Source organism: Mytilus californianus, unplaced genomic scaffold (genome assembly GCF_021869535.1).
Source record: "Mytilus californianus isolate M0D057914Y unplaced genomic scaffold, xbMytCali1.0.p SCAF_20, whole genome shotgun sequence".
NCBI lineage: Eukaryota > Metazoa > Mollusca > Bivalvia > Mytilida > Mytilidae > Mytilus > Mytilus californianus.
In genome coordinates, this window is record NW_026262669.1 from 10,149,472 (window position 1) to 10,175,798 (window position 26,327).

At 35.0% G+C, this 26,327-nt stretch overlaps 1 protein-coding gene across 1 annotated transcript in view; it reads right to left on the minus strand.

The window, feature by feature from the left end:
• Positions 1-26,327, minus strand: part of LOC127731748 (multiple epidermal growth factor-like domains protein 10) — a 455,295-nt gene that overhangs the window by 1,028 nt on the left and 427,940 nt on the right. The window lies entirely within an intron of this gene.

A 26,327-nucleotide genomic window follows, 5' to 3' on the forward strand; every position in this document is an offset into this window, starting at 1 on the left:
GTCATGTGACTGGTAGATTGTTGTCGCTTTTATGTCATGTGACTAGTAAATTGTTGTCATTTTATGTCATGTGACTGGTAGATTATTGGCACTTTTATGTCATGTGACTGGCAGATTGTTGTCATGTTACTGGTATATTGTTGGCAACAACATTCCTTTGGTTCAATCTTATCAGGGGTTTTACACTTAAAACTATAGGTGAGAAACAGATTCCCCTTTTGTCATGTTTGTTAATTGACAATATTCATCCACTCTCTCAAGTCAAATATCTAATACTGAAGTCAAAGAAATGTTATCGGTGAGAAACAGATTCCCCTTTTGTCATGTTCGTTAATTGACAATATTCATCCACTCTCTCAAGTCAAATATCTAATACTTAAGTCAAAGAAATGTTATAAACCATATATCTTAATTCTACTTTTTATTAATAGCAAGCTAAATTAATTTGAAAAAAGAATCAACATCAATTTCTGAAAATAAGATATTTAACATTGTCTACATAAGGCCAACTAAAATTAATTGGTAGATTTTCAGTTTGTTTTTTTTTTTTGTTGGGAGGACAAGTATATTTAGTACAATGGGAACATAGATGGAAACCAATTAAGTGTTGAAAAATGCTATAGGGTTTATTGTTTCTTCTAGATCTTATGCACAATTTATCAAATGCCTAAAACATGAACTGAACCAAAAGAAGTTGTTTCATGAATTTAATGAGTGGTTGGGGCTAGAGGGTCTTGGGTATTTGTCAACAAGGATAATTTTGAAAGTTTTCGAGTTATACATTGGCTGACGTTTTATATGATCCAAAACAATGTAATACATTGCACAAGTTTGTAATAGTGTCAACTTGATGTCTTTACTCCAGTCATGTTTTACATACCAATGTGTGCCATCAATCTTCCGCTTTAGATATCATCCCTGGGGATTTATGGTCAAATATTTCCTGACCATTGAAATTTGTGACGTACTTTGCTCTCTTTGACCACTAATTACCCAAATATTTCAGGCCCTTACCATAACCAATCTCTCTTACTCGGAATGTAACTTAACCATTGTAGATCGCCTTTATCATTCTGGTTAAACTTTTTGAAATAATACGAAAAACCATGTCAATATTTTGCAATAGGAAATTTTGTATAAAACGAAATTATTAGTGCGATTAACGGTAACAGTAAAAAAAATAATCCATCGGGGATGATTTTAGCATTATTGGTGTACGGTGTACGGGCGGGGATGAACATCTACCAATTGATTTTGATTGGCCTAACACACTGCCATCTCTAAACAAGAAATTGGATCTTGAAAATTAATTACCAGCAGCTTGACAGAAATCTCCTCTGAAGCCAGGTAAACAGATGCACCTTCCTAATTTATAATCACATAACCCTCCATTGTCACACTTAGGACATTTGTCTAAACACTCAATGACTGCTGTTCCTTCAGGACAAACTGAAAGTAGAAAAATGAAAGTAGTTAAATATTTGTATAACAGTCTATTATGTTGTACCTTAAGTAAAAAATGAAAGTAGTTAAAACATTTGTCTAAACAGTCAATGCCTGCTGTAGCTTTAGGACAAACTGAAAGTAGAAAATGAAAGTAGCAACTATTGAAACATTTGTTGAAAGCCAAAAATAAAGTACAGAGTGTTGTCCAGCTTTTACAATTGATGGGTGGATTTCATTCATTTGGTCAATTTTATGAATGACAGAACCAGTGACCGTTTTTTTCACCAATCAACAGGTTAGGACATATCTCCATAATAGGATATAACTTTACAAAATAATATTCTCAAATCTCTGTTGGTGAAAATAATAAAACAAAGTGCCTTCGATTTAGATTGACACCTTAAAACCTTTGAATAATTACTTTTCCAGAGTATCTGGAGAAGTTGCTAGATTGATACCTCTGGAAAAATTCATTTCCCAAAGAATGAATCTAATTGACAAAAATGTTTTCAGAATAGTATCTTACCCAAAGTTGTTGTGTGTCACTGGGTTGCTGTCTCATTGATTTTTATTTACACTTGTCTTTAATATCATTTTATATGTGACCACTTACCTTTCTGACAGGTATGTCCAGTATAACCAGGTGGACAGATAATAGCCAGGCACTGACCAGTGATGTGGTCACAGAATTGTCCTTCATCACACCATGTACATTTCTGTTGACATAAATTGCCAAAGGTCCCAGCAGGACAAACTAAAACATTTACAATGTTATTTAATTAACATGGGAGTTTCCCTTTACTTTGTAATGATACTGCTTTATCATTTTAGCTAATAGATTGATTGATTGTTGGTTGCTTAACGTCCAGTGGTTTAGCTAATAGAAAAACAAAGGATATGGGGTATCAACCCATGACACAAAATCAGTACATGCACAGCAAAAAAACACACAAAGAGTAAAGGAACAGTGGTTTTATTACTGTTCATCATCTCAAAGTCACAGTGAGGCCTTCAACAGGGAGGGAAAATCAAAGCGCGAATGCGCTGTAAAGACAGTTACCTACAGGTCTTATGATTGTACATTCCAGACTAATCATAATCATGTTTAAACATGTACCTCTTACAGTTATTCCATACACCAAATTTTTTTGACCTAATGCTGAATTACTGAGTAATTAGGGAAAAAAGACCAAAACACAAAAAAATTACATTGACAAATGAACCATGAAAATGAGGTCAAGGTCAGATGATGCCCGCTAGACCGACATGTACACCTTACAGTAATTTTATACACCAACCATAGTTAACCTATTGATCAAAGTACCTAATATAACAGACCAAAACACAAAAACTTAACATTGATCAAATGAACCATGTAAATGAGGTCAAGGTCAGATGATACCCGCCAGACCTACATGTGCACATTACAATCATTTCATACACCAAACATAGTTGACCTACACCTTATAGCACCTTCCAAAAACAGAACAAAACACAAAAACTTGACATTGACCAATGAACCAGGAAAATAAATTAATGTTTATAGCACTCAATAAACAGAAAAACAGACCAAAACACAAAAACTTATCATTGACCAACAAGCGAAAACGTAAAATCAAAAATTTATAAAAGTCGAAAGGGAGCTCATGTCAATAGATATAAACAATTCATCAAAGTTTCATGCAAATTGGTTTTTGAGTTAATGTCTGACATGTTGACGACAAACGGACAGACGGACGGATGGACAGGCGGAAGGAAAACGGTATACCATAATAAGTCCAGTAAACGGGCGTATACAAATACATCTCTCTTTACTGCAAGTTTAAGACAGCCCCTAGCAATGGTTTGATCAGACTTCTTTGCAAAATGATCAACTTTGTATTAAAGATGTAACACTACCAAAATCTGGAACATTTATTTCGACTCCGTCTAACTAACAGGTGCTCAAATTTCATTGGACTTTTTTGATATGCTGTTAATTCAGAAAATAATGTGTTCTTATTGAGATTGTTGGAATTTTACAGTTTTGCATTATATTAAATAAATAGTGACATTTCTGTCTGACCAGTAAAGATACATAAATAGAATAAATAGCGCCATTTCTGTGTCACCAGTAAAGATACATAGTCAGAATAAATAGTGACATTTCTGTCTGACCAGTAAAAATACATAATTAGAATAAATAGTGACATTTCTGTGTCACCAGTAAAGATACATAATTAGAATAAATAGTGACATTTCTGTCTGACCAGTAAAGATACATAATTAGAATAAATAGTGACATTTCTGTCTGACCAGTAAAGAAACATAGTTAGAATAAATAGCGTCATTTCTATCTGACCAGTAAAGATACATAATTAGAATAAATAGCGACATTTCTGTATCACCAGTAAAGATACATAATTAGAATAAATACCGACATTTCTGTCTCACCAGTAAAGATGCATAGTCAGAATAAATAGTGACATTTCTGTCTGACCAGTAAAGATACATAATTAGAATAAATAGTGACATTTCTGTCTGACCAGTAACGATACATAATTAGAATAAATAGTGAGATTTCTGTATCACCAGTAAAGATACCTCGTTAGAATAAATAGCGACATTTCTGTCTCACCAGTAAAGATGCATAGTCAGAATAAATAGTGACATTTCTGTCTGACCAGTAAAGATACATAATTAGAATAAATAGTGACATTTCTGTCTCACCAGTAAAGATACATAATTAGAATAAATAGTGACATTTCTGTCTCACCAGTAAAGATACATAATTAGAATAAATAGCGACATTTCTGTCTCACCAGTAAAGATACCTCGTTAGAATAAATAGCGACATTTTTGTCTCACCAGTAAAGATACATAATTAGAATAAATAATGACATTTCTGTCTGACCAGTAAAGATACATAATTAGAATAAATAGTGAGATTTCTGTCTCACCAGTAAAGATACATAATTAGAATAAATAGTGACATTTCTGTCTCACCAGTAAAGATACATAATTATAATAAATAGCGACATTTCTGTCTCACCAGTAAAGATACCTCGTTAGAATAAATAGCGACATTTCTGTCTCACCAGTGAAGATACATAAATAGAATAAATAGCAACATTTCTGTGTCACCAGTAAAGATACATAGTCAGAATAAATAGTGACATTTCTGTCTGACCAGTAAAAAAACATAATTAGAATAAATAGCGACATTTCTGTCTGACCAGTAAAGATACCTAATTAGAATAAATAGTGACATTTCTGTCTCACCAGTAAAGATACATAATTAGAATAAATAGTGACATTTCTGTCTGACCAGTAAAGATACATAGTTAGAATAAATAGCGACATTTCTGTCTGAGCAGTAAAGATACTTAATAAGAATAAATAGCGACATTTCTGTCTGACCAGTAAAGATACATAATTAGAATAAATAGTGATATTTTTGTCTCACCAGTAAAGATACATAGTTAGAATAAATAGCAACATTTCTGTCTCACCAGTAAAGATACATAGTTAGAATAAATAGTGACATTTCTGTCTCACCAGTAAAGATACATAGTTAGAATGAATAGCGACATTTCTGTCTGAGCAGTAAAGGTACATATTTAGAATAAATAGCGACATTTCTGTCTCACCAGTAAAGATACATAGTTAAAATAAATAGCGACATTTCTGTCTCACCAGTAAAGATACATAGTTAGAATAAATAGTGACATTTCTGTCTCACCAGTAAAGATACATAGTTAGAATGAATAGCGACATTTCTGTCTGAGCAGTAAAGGTACATATTTAGAATAAATAGCGACATTTCTGTCTCACCAGTAAAGATACATAGTTAAAATAAATAGCGACATTTCTGTCTCACCAGTAAAGATAGATGATTTATTTAAGTAACTTTTTTATTCTCCTTATAAGATATAACCTTAAATTATTAGAAAAAAACACTCTTGTAATCAACTTTTCTTTCTATTCATATAATTTTTACAAGCTATTCTGGGATTTAGGAAAAGTTGTCGTTTCGTGGATATTAGATTCCATGGTTTTGCCAAAGTCTATATATCAGATAAAAAATGTATGCTCTTTTGAACATTTCAATACAAGGTTTACCTATACCCAAGAAATAAACAAAAATCAATATACCTTTGGAACAATGTGATCCTATTTAGCCAGGTCGACAATGACATTCCCCTATCGCAGGGTAACATGATCCACCACAATCACATAAACAATTTACCTTTAGAACAATGTGATCCTATATAGCCAGGTCAACAGTCACATTCCCCTGTCGCAGTGTCACATGATCCACCCTAATCACATACACAATTTACCTTTAGAACAATGAGATTCTATATAGCCAAGTCGACAATCACATCCCCCTGTCGCAGGGTAACATGATCCACCACAATCACATCAACAATTTACCTTTAGAACAATGTGATCCTTTTTAGCCAGGTCAACAATGACATTCCCCTGTCACAGGGTCACATGATCCATCACAATTACACAAACAATTTACCTTTAGAACAATGTGATCCTATATAGCCAAGTCGACAATGACATTCCCCTGTCGCAGGGTAACATGATCCACCACAATCATATAAACAATTTACCTTTAGAACAATGTAATCCTATATAGCCAGGTCGACAATGACATTCCCCTGTCGCAGGGTCACATGATCTACCCTAATCACATAAACAATTTACCTTTAGAACAATGTGATCCTATATAGCCAGGCCGACAATGACATTCCCCTGTCGCAGGGTCACATGATCCACCCTAATCACATAAACAATTTTCCTTTAGAACAATGTGATCCTATATGGCTAGGTCGACAATGACATTCCCCTGTCACAGGGTCACATGATCCACCCTACTCACATAAACAATTTACCTTTAGAACAATGTGATCATATATAGCCAGGTCGACAATGACATTCCCCTGTCGCAGGGTCACATGATCCACCCTAATCACATAAGCAATTTACCTTTAGAACAATGTGATCCTATATAGCTAGGTCGATAATGACATTTCCCTGTCGCAGGGTCACATGATCCTACACAATCACACAAACAATTTACCTTTGGAACAATGTGATCCTATATAGCCAGGTCGACAATGACATTCCCCTGTCACAGGGTCACATGATCCACAACAATCATATAAACAATTTACCTTTAGAACAATGTGATCCTATATAGCCAGGTCGACAATGACATTCCCCTGTCACAGGGTCACATGATCCACAACAATCATATAAACAATTTACCTTTAGAACAATGTGATCCTATATAGCCAGGTCGACAATGACATTCCCCTGTCACAGGGTCACATGATCCATCACGATGACACAAACAATTTGCCTTTAGAACAAGTGATCCTTTATAGCCAGGTCGACAATGACATTCCCCTGTCACAGGGTCACATGATCCACCCTAATCACATAAACAATTTACCTTTTGAGCAATGTGATCCTATATAGGCAGGTCGACAATGACACTACCCTGTCGCAGGGTAACATGATCCACCACAATCACATAAACAATTTACCTTTAGAACAATGTGATCCTATATAGCCAGGTCGACAATGACATTCCCCTGTCGCAGGGTAACAAGATCCACCACAATCACATAAACAATTTACCTTTGGAACAATGTGATCCTATATAGCCAGGTCGACAATGACATTCCCCTGTCGCAGGGTCACATGATCCACCCTAATCGCATAAACAATTTACCTTTGGAACAATGTGATCCTATATAGCCAGGTCGACAATGACATTCCCCTGTCGCAGGGTAACAAGATCCACCACAATCACATAAACAATTTACCTTTGGAACAATGTGATCCTATATAGCCAGGTCGACAATGACATTCCACTGTCGCAGGGTCACATGATCCACCACAATCACATAAACAATTTACCTTTGGAACAATGTGATCCTATATAGCCAGGTCGACAATGACATTCCCCTGTCGCAGGGTCACATGATCCACCCTAATCACATAAACAATTTACCTTTAGAACAATGTGATCGGATATAGCTAGGTCGACAATGACATTCCACTGTCACAGGGTCACATGATCCACCTTACTCACATACACAATTTACCTTTAGAACAATGTGATCCTATATAGCCAGGTCGACAATGACATTCCCCTGTCACAGGGTCACACGATCCTACACAATCACAAAAACAATTTACCTTTGGAACACTGTGGTCCTATATTGCCAGGTCGACAATGACATTCCCCGTCACAGGGTCACTTGATCCATCACAATGACACAAACAATTTACCTTTAGAACAAGTGATCCTGTAAAGCCAGGTCGACAATGACATTCCCCTGTCACAGGGTCACATGATCCATCCTACTCACATAAACAATTTACCTTTAGAACAATGTGATCATATATAGCCAGGTCGACAATGACATTCCCCTGTCGCAGGGTCACATGATCCACCCTAATCGCATAAACAATTTACCTTTAGAACAATGTGATCGGATATAGCTAGGTCGACAATGACATTCCACTGTCACAGGGTCACATGATCCACCTTACTCACATACACAATTTACCTTTAGAACAATGTGATCCTATATAGCCAGGTCGACAATGACATTCCCCTGTCACAGGGTCACACGATCCTACACAATCACAAAAACAATTTACCTTTGGAACACTGTGGTCCTATATTGCCAGGTCGACAATGACATTTCCCGTCACAGGGTCACTTGATCCATCACAATGACACAAACAATTTTCCTTTAGAACAAGTGATCCTGTAAAGCCAGGTCGACAATGACATTCCCCTGTCCCAGGGTCACATGATCTACCCTAATCACATAAATAATTTACCTTTAGAACAATGTGATCCTATATAGCCAGGTCGACAATGACATTCCCCTGTCGCAGGGTAACATGATCCACCCAAATCACATAAGCAATTTACCTTTAGAACAATGTGATCCTATATAGCTAGGTCGACAATGACATTCCCCTGTCACAGGGTCACATGATCCACCCTACTCACATAAACAATGTACCCTTAGAACAATGTGATCCTATATAGCCAGGTAGACAATGACATTCCCCTGTCACAGGGTCACATGATCAAACACAATCACACACACAATTTACCTTTGGAACAATGTGATCCTATTTAGCCAGGTCGACAATGACATTCCCCTGTCACAGGGTCACATGATCCATCACGATGACACAAACAATTTACCTTTAGAACAAGTGATTATTTATAGCCAGGTCGACAATGACATTCCCCTGTCACAGGGTCACATGATCCACCCTAATCACATAAACAATTTACCTTTAGAACAATGTGATCCTATATAGGCAGGTCGGCAATCACATTCCCCAGTCGCAGGGTCACATGATCAACCCTAATCACATAAAAAATTTACCTTTAGAACAATGTGATCCTATATAGGCAGGTCGACAATGACATTCCCCTGTCGCAGGGTAACATGATCCACCACAATCACATACACAATTTACCTTTAGAACAATGTGATCGGATATAGCTAGGTCGACAATGACATTCCACTGTCACAGGGTCACATGCTCCACCTTACTCACATACACAATTTACCTTTAGAGCAATGTGATCTTATATAGCCAGGTCGACAATGACATTCCCCTGTCACAGGGTCACACGATCCTACACAATCACACAAACAATTTACCTTTGGAACACTGTGATCCTATATTGCCAGGTCGACAATGACATTCCCCCGTCACAGGGTCACTTGATCCATCACAATGACACAAACAATTTACCTTTAGAACAAGTGATCCTGTATAGCCAGGTCGACAATGACATTCCCCTGTCGCAGGGTCACATAATCCACCACAATCACATACCCAATTTACCTTTAGAACAATGTGATTTTATATAGCCAGGTCGACAATGACATTCCCCTGTCACAGGGTCACATGATCAAACACAATCACACACACAATTTACCTTTGGAACAATGTGATCCTATTTAGCCAGGTCGACAATGACATTCCCCTGTCACAGGGTCACATGATCTATCACGATGACACAAACAATTTACCTTTAGAACAAGTGATTATTTATAGCCAGGTCGACAATGACATTCCCCTGTCACAGGGTCACATGATCCATCACGATGACACAAACAATTTACCTTTAGAACAAGTGATTATTTATAGCCAGGTCGACAATGACATTCCCCTGTCACAGGGTCACATGATCCACCCTAATCACATAAACAATTTACCTTTTGAGCAATGTGATCCTATATAGCCAGGTCGGCAATCACATTCCCCAGTCGCAGGGTCACATGATCAACCCTAATCACATAAAAAATTTACCTTTAGAACAATGTGATCCTATATAGGCAGGTCGACAATGACATTCCCCTGTCGCAGGGTAACATGATCCACCACAATCACATACACAATTTACCTTTAGAACAATGTGATCGGATATAGCTAGGTCGACAATGACATTCCACTGTCACAGGGTCACATGCTCCACCTTACTCACATACACAATTTACCTTTAGAACAATGTGATCTTATATAGCCAGGTCGACAATGACATTCCCCTGTCACAGGGTCACACGATCCTACACAATCACACAAACAATTTACCTTTGGAACACTGTGATCCTATATTGCCAGGTCGACAATGACATTCCCCCGTCACAGGGTCACTTGATCCATCACAATGACACAAACAATTTACCTTTAGAACAAGTGATCCTGTATAGCCAGGTCGACAATGACATTCCCCTGTCGCAGGGTCACATAATCCACCACAATCACATACCCAATTTACCTTTAGAGCAATGTGATCATATATAGCCAGGTCGACAATCACATTCCCCTGTCGCAGGGTCACATGATCCACCCTCATCACATACACAATTTACCTTTAGAACAATGTGATTTTATATAGCCAGGTCGACAATGACATTCCCCTGTCGCAGGGTAACAAGATCCACCACAATCACATAAACAATTTACCTTTAGAACAATGTGATCCTATATAGCCAGGTCAACAATGACTTTCCCCTGTCACAGAGTCATATGATCCATCATAATCACACAAACAATTTACCTTTGGAACAATGTGATCCTATATAGCCAGGTCGACAATGACATTCCCCTGTCGCAGGGTCACATGATCCACCTTATTCCAATAAATAATTGACCTTTAGAACAATGTGATCCTATATAGACAGGTCGACAATGACAATCCCCTGTCGCAGGGTCACATAATCCACCACAATCACATACACAATTTACCTTTAGAACAATGTGATCCTATATAGCCAGGTCGACAATCACATTCCCCTGTCGCAGGGTCACATGATCCACCCTAATCACATACACAATTTACCTTTAGAACAATGTGATTTTATATAGCCAGGTCGACAATGACATTCCCCTGTCGCAGGGTAACAAGATCCACCACAATCACATAAACAATTTACCTTTAGAACAATGTGATCCTATATAGCCAGGTCAACAATGACTTTCCCCTGTCACAGAGTCACATGATCCATCATTATCACACAAACAATTTATCTTTGGAACAATGGGATTCTATATAGCCAGGTCGACAATGACATTCCACTGTCACAGGGTCACATGATCCACCTTACTCACATAAACAATTTACCTTTAGAATAATGTGATCCTATATAGCCAGGTCGACAATCACATTCCCCTGTCGCAGGGTCACATGATCCATCCTAATCACATAAACAATTAACATTTAGAGCAATGTGATCCTATATAGCTAGGTCGGCAATCACATTCCCCTGTCACAGGGTCATATGATCCATCACAATCACATAAACAATTTACCTTTAGAACAATGTGATCCTATATAGCCAGGTCGACAATGATATTCCCCTGTCGCAGGGTCACATGATCCACCACAATCACATAAACAATTTATCTTTAGAACAATGTGATCCTATATAGCCAGGTCGACAATCACATTCCCCTGTCGCAGGGTAACAAGATCCACCACAATCACATAACCAATTTACCTTTAGAACAATGTGATCCTATATAGCCAGGTCAACAATGATATTCCCCTGTCACAGAGTCACATGATCCATCACAATCACACAAACAATTTACTTTTGGAACAATGTGATCCTATATAGCCAAGTCGACAATGACATTCCCCTGTCGCAGGGTAACATGATCCACCACAATCACATAAACAATTTACCTTTGGAACAATTTGATCATATATAGCCAGGTCGACAATGACTTTCCCCTGTCACAGGGTCACATGATCAACCCTAATCACATAAACAACTTACTTTTAGAACAATGTGATCCTATATAGCCAGGTCGACAATGACATTCCACTGTCGCAGGGTAACATGCTCCATCACAATCATATAAACAATTTACCTTTAGAACAATGTAATCCTATATTGCCAGGTCGACAATGACATTCCCCTGTCGCTGGGTAACATGATCCACCCGAATCACATAAACAATTTACCTTTAGAACAATGTGATCCTATATAGCCAGGTCGACAATGACATTCCCCTGTCACAGGGTCAAATGATCCTACACAATCACACAAACAATTTACCTTTGGAACAATGTGATCCTATATAGCCAGGTCGACAATGACATTCCACTGTCGCGAGGTAGCATGATCCACCCTAATCACATGGACAATTTACCTTCATAACAATGTGATCCTATATAACCAGGTCGACAATGACATTCCCTTGTCGCAGGATTACACGATCCATCAATTCCAGAATCACAAAAGCCGAAGTTATTAAGATGAATATTGTGGAAGAATTGGTTAAATTATTTATCTCAGCTATTTCTCAAGTATCAAATAATGTTTGTACCGTTATGTTTCCGCTATCCAATCCTACAATTTTCAAAAGTTATTTCTAATGTATTTTCAATTGCTTTAAAATATGTATCCTTTTTTTAAAGATTCAATGTCTGAGATTATGCACATACGCTGTCCCATGTTAGGGGAGGGTTTTTTTTGCCAGGTAACATGTTAAACACGCCACTTTTTGCATGTACCAGTGCATAGTAAGGACCCAGTAACAGTCCATAGTAGGGACCCAGTAACAGTCTATAGTAAGTACCCAGTAACAGTCCATAGTAAGGACCCAGTAATTTGGTGGTTGTTGATTGTTGCTGTATATCATAATTATTTTCCATAATTATTTTGTACATAAATCAGGCTGCTAGTTTTATTTCGGGACCTTTTATAGTTTACTATGCAGTATAGGTTTTGCTCATTGTTGCAGGCTGTATTATCATACCGAATCTATCGTAATTGATTTCTGTAAATGTCTCCGATTTCACTGGGTATGTATCAAAAGCACTAATTATTACTGGTTGTTTTATATGTCTGTTTCACAGACTACCTTTATTTTCTTCTGTTTGATGGCTAGTGGTTAAAATATTGGCCTTTTGAGGCTGAAATTTTATGCCAGTTTTCAAAAGTATAGTGAATGAACTTTGCATCAGACCATACTGTCTACATAAATAGTTGAAAGCAATAGTCTTGTTACATCCAGGCTCCATGTTTTATCATATCTAAGAAAAGATTTGAACAAAAAGAAGCATATCTCCATCTCCCATATCATTTATATATTTTTTAATATGCAAATGTGGGGAACGGCCTACATTGACAACCTGTTTTTTTAAGCTTGACATTGTTGAAGACCATTTTATCCACATGTGTTATGCTATTTGAAACTAAAATTTCAATTAAAAGTACATTTATAACATGTACAAGGTTTATTTATAACGTAACAACTTCAGAAAATTGTGGTTAGTGAAAAATATTACATTTCATATAAGGCTTCACTTCATTTGAAAACCTCTATTTTTTGGCACAGGCTCATATAAAATTAACTTCTGGCCATTTTTTATAAGTCTGATACATGATGTATGCTATCTGTTGCTTTAGATAGGTGATAACTTATACATAGAGACATTAAAAAGTGCAAGTGTTTGTATCTTTTGGTGTTTAAAAGCTCAAATTTGATAGTTGAAATTGTTCTAATTCAACGCCACAATTCAGCACCAATAGTTCAGATATAAAAATTGCCACATTTTTTATAATTGATATTATATGGCTTTGAAACTTTGTTAACTGTTTGATAATACACTAAGCTTAAATCATGCCAAGTTTCATGAGAATTGTTCAAGTTTTATACCCCTAATAGGCTCAAAACCACAATTAATGACCCCGCTTTTCGTTGTCCGTATAGTTCCTTTTAATTAGAGTGTATTTTTTCTTATTTTTTTTGTTCTTTCCCTTCCTCACTCGTTTCTTAGTTTTTTTTTTTGGGCGGAAATGAAAGAAGAGAGGTGAAATAAACTTTTGGATGTTGTATTTTAAATGACTTTGATATGGAAAGATTGATTAGGCCAGGTGCAAATAGGTCATATTTACAGTTTTCGGAACATCTCTTGACTTGTCATTAGGGATATGGATGTGTTTTGGCTAAATTTGTAAGAGTGATTGGAACAATCTTTCTGAATGTTGGATATATTTTTGGACTAGTACTGTACTGTACACACACAAAATATTGGACAAAAATGATCGGTGCATTTTTTTTAATGAGACAAAACGTTATAAAGAACTAATAGAGGAATTTAATTGTGGTCTGTGGCCTAAAGTAAGAGACCAATTTCATTGAGCCGCAACTCCTCTGAAACCATACAAAAGCGGAAATATTTTTGATATGACGTATAAATGTAGTGTTTTGTGCTTCCTAAATTTATCTTTTAAACAATCTTTTTTTCCACAGAAAACGCCAATTTTTGAGAAAATATCCAAATTCGGAGACCGTTAACGATCCGTGTCTTATACGCTTTCGCGCATGCTCAGTCGACGTACTGCCCGCGAAATCCAAGTGAACACTTCGTCATTATACAGGATTGACACTACTAAATTCATTCATTGTCACATTATTTCCGGTTGTAGTATTTTAATCAGTTTTACTTTATAAGATAACAATACAAATACTAAAAATCCGGACTTAAAATAAAGGCTTAGGTACAGTTTCTAGTTTGTTAGCATGGTTAGCCGGCACGACGTAAAAACGGCAAATCAAAGAGTTAAACTTTATATATAACCATAAACTTTATATATAACTAATATAGGACAATGATGTTGATTAAAAATTACACCACTCCAGACCCCTTCGGTTTTCCAAACAATTAATATTACAAATAATTAATAAGTTCCAGGTCGACGGGTTCGAACAGAAAGATTTTGAAAGCAGAGAAAACCGTGCTTCTTATAATCAACATGACTTTATCATGACAATACCAATACTTAAAACCCAGATTAAAAATAAGGCATACTTTAATTCAGTCACGGACCCACGATGTCGCGGGTGTAGTCTAGTATCTATTAAAAGAAAAAGGGTTATTCAGCACTAAACATTGAATTTTATAAGTTAATTAAAGTTGAAGACAGTTTTACATCGAAGGACATTCGTTTTTTTCAATTTTTCGATATGGTTACTAAAAATTTGCCATAGGTTATGCCAGCATTGCTGATTTGAATTTTGAGCAGGTGTGAAACAAATCCAGGGAATTTTCTTATGACACACATACTAAATATCTTAAAGTAAGAGAATTGGTGTATTCCCCAATGTATAGTATAAATTTTGATGACAATAAGTACCAATGAGATGAATTAAAAATGATTAGTGGATTAATGTACCCATAATATAACCAAATGTAATATACAATAGATATAATACTGTACTCATCAATCAATGGTTGTTTTCATGATGGCCTTGTTATATGTCCAATGTCTGTTATAATGGTCGAGGATGCCTGTAATGACACGAGGAAACGCCATTATAACAGACCGAGGCATACAAAATACAAGATATCATTCCGGATTTAAAAACTCAAAATTAAATAAATTTGATACACATCATTAAATGTATTATGTAAATATCAATTTGACAAGTGGGTCAAATAAGATAAGTCATGATTCTTGGGAACTTTCCATTTCTTGATGTTTCTCTTCCCCTGAAATGTATTTGAATTGATAACAACTGAAAATCCGTAATAGCCCTAACATTTCATAATGGCCCTATTTTTTTTTTCATAATGGCCCTATTTTTGTAATGGCCCTGTTTATTCATAATAGCTATGTTTATTCATAATGGCCCGGATTAATGCCCTGTTAGCCTGTAATGGACCAGTTTTGCTTTTATTAATAAAGGAACAGTTTCATACATAATGCACTTAACTGGTTAATGATATAAAAATTATGCCATGATACATATAGTACAAACAATCGAACCTTATCGACTTTGTCCATTAAGATACGATCATGTACCGCCATTGCAATATAGCAAAAGCAACGTTATTCACATTTTCTTTTTAGTTCTCAACTTCTTGAATGAAATAGATTGTTAATTGTTTCAGTATATTAACCATCAACATAATCTATGATACAGTAAAGTTTCCCTTTTCTACCGTTTAAATCAAATGTCTATTTATATCCCTTTTGCAATTCTAAATGTCGTTTCAACTGATAATACATATAATGAAAATAATACTTAGATTGTGTATGAAATTTTCAAGACTATAATTGAAGCAGTTATGTTCTGCCATTGGAATGATATTTTACGAAGTATCTATCGATAGTCTATGAATACGGCGGAACATGATGTATCCTAGGTCTCCCTTTGCATTTTACTTTTCAAATTAAGTTGATTTATTAGAATTTACAAACTTAATATTATCGCCTTTTTTTTCATTTAAATAAAAGTGTACAAACTGTGAACAAACTGCAATAATGATAAAATACTAATAATGAGGTCACATATTGATTGACATATGTATTATACAATAACCAATAACATTAAAACATAAATCTTTGAATATTGTTTTATTGGTATAATATTGATTTTGTTATCAGTAGATTAAAACCATTCTAAATATTACAATTATGTCGATACCTATTTTTTGGCATTGCACAAGGTCATGTTTTTTCTCTGACGTCTTTACACTAAATTCCCTCGATGTTGGATGTATACTGATTGATATTTTAGTCTTAAATCCATGTTTTGTTTTAATAGTTGTTATTGGCTTTGAACTAGCTGTTAGTAACTGCGAGTACTCTCAGATCTGTACTTAACTGTCTTTTTTATTGTTAGGGATGAGGGATAGATATATACCTGCCACGTCCTGTCTATGTTTTTGTTTGATGTTTTTTCTGTGTATCGATCTGATGAGTTAAGCCTTTTTCAGCTGATTTTTATAGTTTGTTCTTATGTTGTGCTGTTACATTACTGTCCCAGGTTAGGCTCACGAAGATGTCAACCCCGCCACATTCTTTATGTGCCTGTCCCAAGTCAGGAGCCGTGTAGTTCAGTGGTTGTCGTTGGTTCACGTCTGTCATATTTGTTTTTCGTAAATTCTTTTGTTATGAATTAAGCCGTTAGTTTTCTCGATTGAATTGTTTCATATATTTCATGTCGGTGCCTTTTATAACCGACTATACGGTATGGTTTTTTCTCATTGTTGAAGGCCGTATGGTTGCCTATATTTGCATACATCCACTTTATTTGAACTTTCGTGGATAGTTGTCTCATTGGCAATCATATATACCACATCTCCTTTTTTATAGAGCAATCAATACCCATGGCAGCCATATGTATTTGGCTTATGAGACAGATGGCATAAAATATATACAATACGCGTACATGGATAAGTGTTGTTTTAATGACATTTTATAGGTCACATTGCAACAATTTATTTAAGTTTGTATGTTTTGTTCATAGTATTCCTTTGATACCGAAAGCCTCATTTTAGTTGATCTGGCCAATTAGGGCCATATCAGAACAATAATTGAATTACTTTGCGTCTGTCATAGGTTGTCATTAACATTTTCCATTTCAAATTTTCCTTTAACACTATTGGGCCAATTTACACTTAATTTGAGACAATTCATGTTAAAAGACAGAAAAGACACCAAGTGGGCAAGATAGTGTCATTAGTATTTGTTGGGAATTAATTGTCGATCCAGCAATCAAAATGGCTGACATGACGTAAGCATTTAGAACGTAACGGTAAACTGAAAGTTATTTTCTATCAACTAGAATTCTATTAAAGATAAAAGAAATCTGACAAGGACAGAGCAGTTCCGAATGTCAGAACTAACAACGCTCTATGTTTACCCTAAAAGGCATTTATCAAGCAATATAACAATTATAAGAAGATGTAGTAGGACTGCCAATGACAACTTTCCACCAGTATTGACCATTGCCACATGACGTAGATGTAAGCGCTAATATGTCACTGTATTCATCAACAATGAATAAAATACATCCCGTAGAGATAGCTTTAAACGGCCTCGACACGAACAAATGCATAACAATTGAACCAAAAATACCAACGGTCTGATTTCTGTACAAAACAAAAACGAAAATCAAATATGTTAAATAGCAACAAACGACAACCACAAAATCACAGGCTCCTGACTTTGGACAGACACATAAGAATGTGGCGGAGTTAAACATGTTTTCTAACGCGCAACCTTCCTCTAAACCTGGAACAGTTGTGTTTCAGCAAAACATGAGAACAAACTATAAAAACCAGTCGGGGAAAGGGTTGACTCATCAAATCGACACGCCAATAAGAACCAAACGAAAGCTAAAAAAAAGGAAAAAAAAAAAAAAGAAAATACCGATCTAACAGTACTCGTAGTTACATTATAGAAAATTTAGTTCTCATAAAAATAACTAGTATATATCTCTTACACCTATTATGCACCAGATATGTAATGAATTTATGTTCTTTGATTGACAGATTGATTGATTGAACGTCCAGGGGCAATTATTTCGTGTATATTTGAGGACAAGAATTTGTTAACAATTAACAAGAAAAGGTATAGGTTCTGCAAAGTAAGTCAACCGATATGAGTTTGAAATTTGGACTTTCACTAGAAAATAAGTATGATAGCAGAAATTTCGCTTTGCAATAAGAAAACAACGGACCCCTCAAAGAGTTGTTGCAAATGTTCTTCAACGCGCAGAGACCATGAAACCTTCCCTACATGAGTCATCGGATATAACACCCCCATTCTAACCGGACGCGACTGAGTATATAATACATCCTGCAAAGCAAATTGGGCGCCCCACTTAAGCAAAGGTATTATTGAAGGACGGGAGAAGTCCGGGTGAAACCGTTTTTCTATACCCATTCAAAGCTTGGGTTATTTGTACTTTGAAGTCGAGCATATAAACTAACTGGAAATTAACAAAAACATAATAATGTTAATACTAAAATGTAGTACGCTATTGTCTTATTTCTCTTAAATTGTCATGAATACTGAAATCATGTTCTGTAGGCTACACTTTTATTTAAAGTGCAACGATTTCATTAAAAGTGTAACGAATGCCTGTAAATTTTAAATTATTTCTAATTTAATGATCGGATATCAACCAAGTTAAAAAAAAGCTTCATCATCGTACTTGCATGTTAATGTAAAAATGATGTCTACTACGGGGGTCCCTCTATTACCACGTGTGTATTGTTTTAATGAAAGACAAATTATATTTAATTGTTTAATATTATTTTGCTTAAACACGTATGAACAAAAGGTGATTTTGGATAAACGCCAATGAGACACAAACCAACGACACATTAACTAAAAGACATCTAGAAGGCAACACAAGTCTTAAAACAAAAACACTCGTGTCTATATTGTCAAGCTCTACATCTCTCTGAGTATAACCTTTTTAAATTTGTAACATCTGAAGCGCTTAACTTCAATGACCTTCATCAGAAACGCTCAAACCCAGAACTTGGAAAGTAAAGTACAATGTGTAAATATACTTTAATACGCCCGGAGCTTTGTGACCAAAAGGAACATACAAAAAAAGGTCATAAAAGTTCAACTATGCCTAAGGGAGTTGGAACCTTAGTTTTTTTTGTTTTTTTTTTTAATAATTTCAAAATTTACCAACGGCAAATTTTAGAAAAGTATGCTATAAACCATGTCATTACCGAAGCACATACTTGGTATATTGGTACTCTCGGGGCATATAACAGTTCAAGTCAGTGATACCTACCAAGTGTTAGTAAATGAAAAACACTTTTTTATCTTGTTGGTGCTTCGGAAGTGCTTTCTGGATTTACCTTCACCAGGATCGCTCCAACCCAAAATATGAAAGCCCCGGATGTATAAGTACTTGAAAACACGAGGAGCTGTGAATTAGAAAATAAACAGAAATTATCAAAAGTTTGTCAAAATACATATTCTCTAAATAAAAAAAAAAAACATGTGATTGATATGAGTTAGTCACTGGACTTATTTTTATTGTTCGTTCTTTTATAGATATTTTTTTTCCATTGGTCAAGATTAGATGGATCGATGGTTGTGATCTGAAAAAAAAACTAGATCGACCCCGCCACATATGATTATGCCAAGCAAACTTGTGAAGTTGTTAACTTTTCTACATATCTTAATGCATCACGGTCATTTAGAAATTTTGTGTTTATGGCAAGTCTTTGAAAGTTTGAAAGTCTCTGTTAAATATATTCACTTTTCTAGACTGGAGTCGATTTGTACCTTGCCATTAAGACACTTATCCAGTAATTAAAGATTGAATATTGACCTGCGGATACCTTATGGTTTTATGATGGTTAATCTCACTTGAACGATGATTTAATTTGTGTTCAAACAAATTAAAAAAGAAAGTTTTATATATAAGTTATAGAAGCATACTTTAGTTGAGAAGTTGATAAAACGTAACTGCTTGCATGCAGCCAGTTGGTATCTTACTGATACATTAGTAGTCCGCCTATGTTGAGCGTTTCAGTACTGTCATGAAAATAATAAACTTTGTAAAGCTTGTGTTATATAAACCTTTTATGCCTTAGATCAAAGCTAAATTTCAGAAAGGTAAAAAAAGTAGAACTGAGTTTTAAACTTTTTCTGACAATGAATGAATATACGAACTCTTTTAAAAGGGTTCTCGGCCCGCCTTATATTTCGACTTTGATACAATGTCAGAGTATCATTTTTTGTTTTATCATTTTTGGTTACTCTGTGTCCTAAACCCTCGGATAAAGTGCAAAGTCAATGAAGCACGAATCATGTTATGAAGGCCATACATGTATCAACATGCATTTATTTAATGGTGATATAAAAAACGGGAGTGTAAAAAATTCAAACTGAATGTACAGTTTATAAGTTTTCCTATAATACTGATTTCGGTGTGGAATCATATTTATGGGTTAATCTTCTTGTCTAAAAGCTAAAAAAACGTTTTCATTAGGTAAAGTACAATTACATGATTCATAAAAAAAAGAAAAAAAGCCAAATAAATATTTAGGCCCGACCATTCGTTTATTAAGAGGGGGCTGGTTATATTTGGGACAAACATTTTTTGCCAACTTTTATAAAGAACACACCTGTTTTCAATAACACACATGAACAAGCTTTTTTTTTAATCAATGTTCTTATTTTTAATATAAGCAATCTATATTGTTTGAAATTCACGTCTGAATAATGTTTTTTTTTTTTTTAGAAACATCATGTTTCCCTTAAAAGATGAGAAGATGGTACCTAAAGCAGTATTTTAAATGCGTACATATTAATTACAATAAACTCCTTTATCGGTGTAGCAAAATACTTCAGAATGATGTCGACCACTGTCAGATTAATTAACAATTACAGCGGAAACTAGAGGATGGAATGTATAAATGTGGGAGAGATGATAAAACAACGACCTTCCCTGTATCAAATAGCCGTGAGAAATGCATTATCAGCAATTACAGTATATTTGTTTATGTATAGCTTACATTTATATTTCCCGCTTCTTTCGCTCTCATCTTTCAACTATTTTTTACACCGTCTAACTAATGATGTTAGTTGGTTCAAAACATGAAAACTTATAGGTTTACAGTTGTATTTCCCGCTCCTCTATTAGTCTCACAATACAAACTAGTGTCTGTATCCGAGAAGATAATTTGGAGAAAAATTCGTTTTATTGTTAAACATATGGGTTTTACACAAGACTTTGTACTGGAAAATAACATCTTGTAGATATATCTAATTTCCTGAATTTGCTTTTTAATTCATTATTATTACAATCATATTATTATAACACATGCATTTCTTATGCAGTGTTTATTTACAAATTTGTTTAAGGTGACTTCTCATACAGATGCAGGGTGCTATAGCATATTATAAATATTCTTTGAAAAATGTTCATTAAAATTTGAATAAAATGAGATGTGGGTATACATCGATGAGACAGCAACCTAACGATATAAAAAAGTTTGAACTTTTACTATTTGTTTTTCAACAAATGGTGCTATGAGTGAAAACAACAAACGGTGGAATTTATATATAACTACTTAATATAGTTTTTTTTTTACATTGCAGTATTCAAAGAAATAAAATGAATTTGTTATCATGACTATGTCAAAAAAAAAATCTTTAATTTCTATTACCTAAACATCTAAAAACTACGGAGAATTGGGGTTTACAGACACTTGACTTTATGTCTACAGCGCTCGACTTTACATTTCGAGCACCATACTTACATTTCGAGCGCTAGACTTTACAGTTAGAGCGCTAGACTTTACATCCCCAGCGCTAGACTTTATATCCAGCACTAGACTTTATATCCAGCACTAGACTTTACATTTGCAGCGCTGGAGTTTACATCTTTAACGCTGAACTTTATCTCGACCGCTTGACTCTGTACAATCTACAGCGCTCAATTGTATATCTAGTGCTGTACTTTCCATCTCCAGCGCTAGATTTTTGATATATATACAGTGCTAAACTTTACATTTGTAGAATTTAGAGCTTCAGCTCTGTACTTTATATCTTTAGCGCTGGACTTAACATCCTCAGCGCTGGACATTACGTGACATATTCATCGTTGATCTCAACATCTTTAAAGCTAGACTTTTAACATTCAGCGCGTGACTTTACATCCTCAGGGCTGATATTGAAATCTTCAGAGCTAGACTTAAATTCTTCAGCGCTGGACTTAACATCTTCAGCGAAAGACTTTAAATCTACAACACTAGACTTTACATCTTCAGCGTAAGACCTAAAACAAAAACAAAAAACTATTGACACAGAGAAAAGTCTCACCCATTGGCAGGAATTCGAATCAACTCAATTCAAAGTCGCTGGACTATGACCTAGGGGACAGATCCTCGTAATAATCGTCAAACTAATATAAACTGATAGCAATGTGACTTTAGAGAAATTATCATTGATCTATCACAAGTACCGTTCCTACTCGCTTAATAGTCGATCCTACTATAAGTCGGGGGCCCTTTTCAGCTCCAAATTCTAAGGATTTAGTCTTGACCCTCGTATAAGTCGGACAAAATTTGGGCATTTTTTTTTTCAGCTGACAGTAACTGAACGCCGGTAGAACCAATGCAAATCCAGGAATAATATTCATTTCTGCATTAATGTTTGGTTTGAATTTAGTTGATGCTCATCATGATAATTTATATTGCTGTTAATAATAAAGATGTATTCATTTCTCTTGTTTTGTTCACTGTTCAAATGTTAGATTAGCCATGTGTTGTTTACGTAATGCATCAATGATTTTTTAGGGTATGACTAACAACCTATTGTTTGATATAAGCGAATATAAACCAATATGAACCTGAAAAATTTAAAGTCAATCAACACTTGATGAAAATATTTTTCACAGCATACATAACTCGGTGTTAAATGAGCATGTACACTTCATAATTCTTATTATATTGTGATGATTAAAGGATTAAAAAAATTAAGTGAAGCTTATCAATATATTAAAATAACTAACTCCAATGCTCCAACTCATTAGTGTCATCTGTTTACCTATCACTGATAGTTTTCACACCTTTAGTAAATACAACTCTTTGTCTCTTGATTGGGGTTATCAATGGATTATATTGGCTTGTCAATCAATTTTGTAATTTTTGTTTACCTGAGACACTTTAATGAATAATATTTTGATTTTGGGAATGAATCTTAAAATTATTTTTTGATTATTATATGATTTATAAGCATTGAATTGATATCATGATATCACAATAATGACACAATAAAACCGCTGAAAACATCCTTTCACATATTTGGTACATTGTTATCTCCTTTTCATTTTTGGTTCTTGGCTCTTCTTTTGGGTTTATAGGAAAACCATGTGACCATGAAAATCAATACACAAACCGGAAACAGTAGAATTTCAACACGAATTTGCAGAAAATGTTTACTAAAGAACAAATAAAACACAAAGACAGTATTGTAGTCATTTATTTTCAACAAAAACTTTTTATTTATTGATTTATGTAGGTTTGGCAATCAAAAACGTAGTTTTGACCAGGAAATTCACTCCTGACCACTTTTCTCAAGCTTGGATTTTTCCTCTGGTCGCTAGATCTCGTCTATTAGTCGGTCCCCCTCTCTGGATTATGAATTTTACTCCCAATTTTCCGACTAATAAGCGAGTAGCTTTTTTTTTATGCGAAATGTCGAAAGTTTTTTTTTTTAATTTTCATACGGTGTTAATGTCTTGCACACCTAACCATGCAATTAGCCTTCTGTGGTGTATTTGTGCTTTTTTTTCTGCATGGAAATCTAGATTGAGTAAACGTGCTAGTAATAGTGAATTGATTTTATAGAAACTCTCGTAGACATTTCCCCATAGCGAATGCAGATATTGGGTAACAGTAGTGTAAAAGTCAATAATATTTTAGTGCCTGTATAGTCAGTATTTCATCAAATATTTAATATATTTAGGCAAAGTAAAAATATGACTTTTCCATTATATAAGCTTCTATATATATGGTACCGAACTATTTTATCAGACAAAAATAATTCCCTGCTTTATTGTAAAATACAACAATGGTAATCTGCCCTTGGTCCCGCTTTCCGTAATAAAAAATGATCTCAAACAGTGGTATATTCTATTTTTCTTTACTTCTAATATATCATAGCAAGTATGTTAGATTGCATACTTGCATCAATTTAAACATATTATATTTATAATCGGTATGCAAAATTATACGAGTTTAACAAACAATCCTTGTTATTTTAAAGAGATTCTTGCTTATTTTTTCCGATTGAACACATTAAATTGGACTTGCAATTTACATGAAATTATTCCATTCCTACAAGTTATTCTTATATTTATTTCATCTAGATAATATGTTTAAAGATGTATTGGTGGTCACTTTGTCATTGTCATTGAGAACCGTTGTAAACTTTTAAAAGCCCCCATCACATACACGAATTTTTCTTACGAGTCCTTACGAATTGCCAACTCGTAGTCAGTCGCAAGCATCCGCAAATATGTCGCTGGAATCAGTAAATAACTCTGTAGAACTCGCAACAACTCGCAGACACTCTTAATGAACCTGAAAGGATTGTCCACGGATTGATTTTTCCGTATTTAACCCGTAACAGTCCATACGTATCGTAAACCGCTTGCAGCAACACGTAACCATCCGTAGACTGCTTGCAAAAGTCCGTGAATGACTCGTAACATTTTTGTTTCCGATTTGTTATGGGTATTTACGATTTGTTTACGAATTATTGCTGTATTATTACGGGTGCTTACGTGTTGCTTATTATTTCATTTGGGTCGTATTACGATAGCCTTACGGATTGTTACGAGTTATTACGAGCACTTTACGCGTAGTGAAGAGTACTTTACGAATAGATACGTATACTTAACGTATTCTCATGTACTGTTTACGATTTGGAGTAAGGTATAAAAGCTTCAAAATCGTACGGACTCGTAAATCATACATGCCAACCTCTAAAACCTTCCAAGTGGGAGATCTCCCCCTTAGCTATGACAGCTGAGGGGAGATTTTTCTCATACGACATTTTAAAGTTAAATATATGACTTGTTTATTTATTCATCTACAAAACACCTATAAGAGTTAAAAGATATACTTTATTTCTCCAATTCATGGTTATAATTTATACAAGGTGTGTGTGTGCGTGTTTTTTTTTTTTTTTTTTTGGGGGGGCCTTTTTCAATACCTCCGAGTCCCATAACTCATAACATTCCATATTTTGATTTTGTTGCGAGACCCACACTTAGCATGCTTTCAAAAGTTGTACAGATCACCAAAAGAAACCGAAAAGTTGATTGAACATGATGTGCAAAATGACGATTCATTGCCAGGTGTCAGTGAATTTGGTCGTAAAAATTAAAAATCTTTCATTCAGACTGCTTGACATTTCGATTTTGCAGTTATCTATTTCTTCTTTTTTACACTGCCGATTGGTCCAGAATTACGAACAAGAGTCATTCCGGGTTAAAATATCAGAAAGCGGAAGATTCTCTACTCCCGCGCGGGAGCGGACCGTCAAGCGGGAGATTTCTGAAATTTCGCCGTTTGAGCGGGAGTCTCCCGCTAAAAACGGGAGGGTTGGCAGGTATGTCGTAAATACTCGTAACTAGCTCGTAACTATTCGTATTGATCAACGCGTAAACAGGTCGTAACTAACACGTGAAAGCTTGGATGAATAGAAACATTTCGTAATATACACGTGGTCACAATCATCATCAGGGTGTATTATGTAAATGATTTTCCCACCAATTTAGGAACGAATTAAAATTGTTTTCCATAACTTGGTCTGATACTGCTAGTACCTCCGATTAGTTGATTTTTATGCAATTTAAATCTAAACCAATTAAACGGAATGCTCTTCACACTGCCAAGTATTCAAATATTATGTTGATTTCTGTTAGTGTCAACAAGATCTAGGAGAACGATCATGTTTTCTTTTTTTTCTGACTGTTAACACTAAATCCATTGGGTGTTGGATATGTACTGATTGACGTTTTAGTCTTAGATACGTAGTAAT